This window comes from Rattus norvegicus, chromosome 19 (genome assembly GCF_036323735.1).
Source record: "Rattus norvegicus strain BN/NHsdMcwi chromosome 19, GRCr8, whole genome shotgun sequence".
In the NCBI taxonomy this organism is placed as follows: domain Eukaryota; kingdom Metazoa; phylum Chordata; class Mammalia; order Rodentia; family Muridae; genus Rattus; species Rattus norvegicus.
Genome location: NC_086037.1, coordinates 52,548,617 through 52,553,299, shown reverse-complemented (window position 1 = coordinate 52,553,299; position 4,683 = coordinate 52,548,617).

The window sequence follows — 4,683 nt, the reverse complement described above, 5'->3', positions numbered from 1 at the left end:
AAAATTACCAAAAGGCGTAAAAACAACCAAAATGTTATGGTCCCTTTTAAAAGTAACTTAGCAAAAATTACAATTGCATGTTTTTTTTATTGGGACATATCTACTCCTCAGAGGAAAAGAAGTCAGGAAGAGTAGACACCTAATGTGGAGTGCCCTGTGTGGTTTTTTTAAGATTTGTGTTCTTTTTATTTTATGTGTACTAGTGGGAGTGGTGTATGTACACATATGCATGTGTGCACACACCATACATGTGCCTGGTACCTGTAGATGACGAAACATGACACCCAATCCCCTAAAACTGGAGTAAACATGGTGGTTGTGAGCCACCATGTGGGTGCTAGGAACCAAACCCACACTTTCTACAAGCGCAGCCGCCATTCTTCGCCGCTGGACCATCTCTCTGGCCCTAGAGGCCCGCGTTTAAGAGGAGAGGACAGAATGGGAGAAGAGGACAGAGGCTGAGTATTTTGGAGGAGGCTATTTACTGTTTGTGAAGTCGAAGTCGTTTCTAAGTAGATGTTTGCAGAAGTTTTGGGGAAAACACCCCGTAAGTTTGTATAAGAATTTCTCCCCTGAGAAGTTTTTACTGAGAGAGCTCTCTTCTTTTCATTTGGAGCCTGGGTGATGGGAAGGCATTAGATAATGTCCTATAATGTGTGTCATTAGTTAAACTATCTCGTCTTCCTAAGTTACCAGCCTGGAAAAGCAGCGGAGGGACCGGAGGCAGATTTCAATGATGCCTAATTTTATAAACTCTCATCATTGTTTCAGAATTACAGTCTATCGCTCACAAAACAAATCACAGCCCTTCCGCACGTCTGTTAGTCTGTGCTGTAATCCGAGGTACCTCAGGACCCTCCTTCAACAGAGTTTCTTCTCAAGAGAAGAATCCACCGGCATCACCCGTTCAAGGTGGGAACTGGAGTGTGAAATATAACTATAACAAAGAAATCAAACGTTACACGCAGGAGCTAACGGGCTGAGCACACGCAGCCCCTTCCTCTAGCTATACCACAGAATTTTAACTTTCATACACACAGGCTGTTAAGACAGGGAAAAGCGGTGATTTTTAAAAAAAGAAAAGTTACTTCAACTTAAAAAAATTAATAAAGAAATGTTTCACATGGTCCACCCCACTCCACCCCCGACGTTTGTTCTTCTGATCGTGCATCATGCAAATGAGAACAGTCAGGAAGGAAGTGAAGGAAAGAAATTCCGCAATATACCGAAGCCCCCTATCCGGCGAGAGATAAGATTGAATATCAGAGGGAAGGGGTGTGAAAATTAGCTGTCCATACAATAACTGGGAGGGAGGGAAAATGGTTTTATTTAGCCTGGAGGGATTTTTTTTTTTTTGGTACCAAACCGACTAAATTAAAATCCAGTCTATTAAATCCAGTATCATACTAGAAAATGCCTTCTCCCTGCACTTTCAGATAAATTTCCATTGATCTCATTTTACGCATGATTACATTTTTAATGAGTTATGCAATATTTCCAAGCTCATTTTAAATCCCCTTCTCCTTCTGCCCCCTCCACTTACTGCCTGCTGGATTAACATTTCTGATAAATTGTTGGACCAGAAAGAAGGACCATAACCAAGATGAAATAAATTACTTCCATTTCTCCCCAGCTCTAAAACGATAATAGGAGAATACAAATGCCCACTGTCTAATTATACCGTGTCTTCCGATCCATTTCACAAAAACAATTATTTTATTTTTATGTAATAGGCATGTTACCTTGTATTTATTATGAATGACCTTGTGTGGTGGACAGTCTATTAGAATAGTAAGAATTCCGCCCTGATGCTGATCTAGTGACTGTGATGTATTTGATGGTCTGAAAAAGAAACAGCCCGAAAAAACTGAACTACGGGACCAAGGGGCCACTGGGAAAATATAGAAACTGATGAATAATTAGAAATGTTTTTAATTGACTCTACTAAAATTAACAATTGGATGAAATAGAAAGTACCAAGTATAAACTCTTGAGAAGATTCATGCCTGGGGGGGGGTGGGGCAATAGGTTGGCGAGTTTCTTAACTGTAGGTTCCATGCACACACTGAGCTCAGTGCCTGCTTGCATTTTTAGACCTGTACGACAAAGAGAGACACGGCTTGCTGGGGGCCACTGGCATTTCCTCCTTTGGTCAATAAGGAAAGGTCACAAATTATTAAAACGGGATCCATTACCAAGATATCTGTAGGCTTCTATGTCTTTTTTATTACTCGTTGTGTGTACATGTGTGCAAGTATGTGTAGGTGCATGTGTGTGAAGACATGTGTGCAAGTATGGGTATGTGCATGTGTGTGAAGACATGTGTGCAAGTGTGTTCATGTGCATGTGTGTGATCAAAGTTCCAGGGAATTCAAAGCCCTCCTCTGACCTCCACAAGGTACTGCACACACGTGGCACCCATACATACATGTAAGCAAATCGTACACTCACAACAAAGTAAGTAAATGTAAACAACAACAATAATAACAATAATAATTAAAAATAAAAGGATAGGGTTGGAGATTTAGCTCAGTGGTAGAGCCCTTGCCTAGCAAGCACAAGGCCCTGGGTTCGGCCCCCAGCTCCCCCCAAAAAAATAAATAAAAGGATAGACCACAAAAGACTGAAAATACACATATGGGGAAGGACTAGCCAGGCACGCATAACTGAAACCACTGGTACCTAAGGTAGCGATTTTAGTCTCCCCGCCCCACACACCAGTGGTTTTAGTATTATAGCATAAATCAAAGCAAAAAAAAAAAAAACTTCTTAAAAGATAAAGGCGAAGTAGAGTTGTAGCTCAGTTGGCAGAGTGCTTGCCTAGCCTGTGAAGCCTAAGCTGTGATTCCTCAGCCCTGCATAAGTGAGGTGTGGTGTGCAGCCTGTGGTCCCAGCACACGGGAGAGAGAGGTAAGAGTATTGGAGGTTCTTCAATGGCACGGTGAGTTTCCGGCTAACCCCTGGATACATGACACCTTATCTTAACGTGTATTGTGTGTGCAAGAGCATGCACACATGTGTGTGCATACACGTATATATATAAGAATATTATATATTTGTATATGTGTATATTCATACACATGTGTATATACTCACACACATATGTACATATTAGTGGCATATGAGTGTATGTACATGCACATAAATTTGTATGTCCCTAACACTGTAGAGCTTCAAAATTCAGCAATCCAAAAGAACAAATAAATGATAAGGGCAAAAATAACAGAGGAAGTGGCAAAGATGAACGATATTAAATAAAGACGTGCACACAGGGGCTGCGGAGACGGCTCAGAAGGTAAGAGCACTCTTTCCTCCTTTGGAGGACATGAGTCCAGTTTCTAGCACTAGAAACTGCTGCAGGCAATTCACAACTGCCTGTAACTCCAAGTACATGCACGCACACACACACACACACACACACACACACACACACACACACACACACCCCTATCTTTTTATAAGTTCATTCTGGGAAAGATGCCCAGTGGTTAAGAACACTGGCTGTCCCCCTAGAGGACCTGGATTCAGTTCCCAGAGCCCACGTGATGGTTCACAATCATTCGTAAGTCCTGGACCAGGTATCTGACGATATTTTCTGGCCTCCACGGGCACCAGACATACATGCAATGCATAAACACGCATACAATCGAAACATCCATATGCATATAAGGAAATGACTTTAAAAGAGGCCATCCAGTATTTCAGGTCTTAAATTCTAAGATGTGGCACCAATTTCAAGCTTGAGTTCAAATCCCTATCCCACCACTAAAACAAGAGGACAGCACCACCGTGACGGTCCCACTCCTGAACTCGGGGTAGGAAGGAGGGCAGGTCAGCCTAGTTGTGGTGCTACTTTACTCTTTTCTAACTGTATCTGTTTTTGTCCTCTCTGGAAACTAAAGTCACGATACAATGTATTTAAACAAAGACCCAGAGCTGGCCAACTTCTGGATCATTTGACATTTCTATCACAGGCACAGGTTTCAGAGAATTAAAGAGTTATAATAAAAATCCAAAACCCGGGACTGAGCAATTTAACTCTTTTTAATGACACTGAACCGCACATACCTGACCAGCAATATAAAATCCAAAGATCAAAGCGAAACACAGAAGCGTTCAGAAAGTCCTAATGGCCCCGAGGAACGTGCTGGTTTAGCAGACTGTAACGTTCACCAGAGAACATGACAAGAATCCAATGCTCGAAACAGCAAAAGCCAATCTTCTATTTGTTTAACCCACTGACAATTCCTCTGGTCTCGATAGCGACTGTCTAAGTCGTCAGCAGTGAAATGTAATTAAGATATGCTAATATCGGACAAGAAAGGGCTACGGGCTGGGATGGAGAATTGGACGCTGTGCCACGGGGATGGGTAATAATATGTAGACTTGGGAGAATGATTTTCCCCCCCTGGGGACAGGATGTCAAGGTACTGTACAAGTCCTGAAAAAAAAAAGTCTCTGTTTTCGGTAAAACCATAAATCAAAAAGTTTAAGGGAAGGCTGTTGAGATGGCTCAGTGGTTAGGGGAGCTTGTTGCTCTTCCAGAGGGCCCAAGTTCAGATCCCAGCACTCCACCTTGTGGGGGCTGATCACTGTTTGTGATACCAGCTGCAGGGAAATGAGCGAACGCCCTTTCCTGGTTCCACGCATACCCACAGTGTCCACTCCCACAAAGACACTAAA